Raw genomic sequence first — 471 nt, forward strand, 5'->3', positions numbered from 1 at the left:
CTTTCACGTTTAAGATGTCTATGTCTCGATATGAAGGGAATGTGTTAAAAGTTCAACGTCGACTAGAAATAAGATCAATTTATAATATATAATTGAGATACAAACCTCATCTTATAACTTGATTTTATGAAATTGAATTAGGCTTAAAAATTAAATTATAATATGTATCAGAGCTAAGGGTTTAGGCGGGTGGAGTTACTCCTTCATTGAGCTAATTTGTATAAAATGAAAGGGGACAAATAAATTATACGATTGCAATAATGAAGTGCCAACAACGAGTATCATTTCAAAAGGAACTGAATTGGAATAGACCAACTCAGAAGACCAATAAAGAACAAGCATCGCTCCACATGACTATATATCCATCCATCATTAAATGAAGATTTAAGTAAAAATGATTGTCAAGATTCAAATATATACATACATTACAAGATTCAAAATAAAAAAGATAGAGAACAACTTCGAGGATAC

The sequence above is a fragment of the Vigna radiata genome, chromosome 7 (genome assembly GCF_000741045.1).
Source record: "Vigna radiata var. radiata cultivar VC1973A chromosome 7, Vradiata_ver6, whole genome shotgun sequence".
Lineage (NCBI taxonomy): Eukaryota > Viridiplantae > Streptophyta > Magnoliopsida > Fabales > Fabaceae > Vigna > Vigna radiata.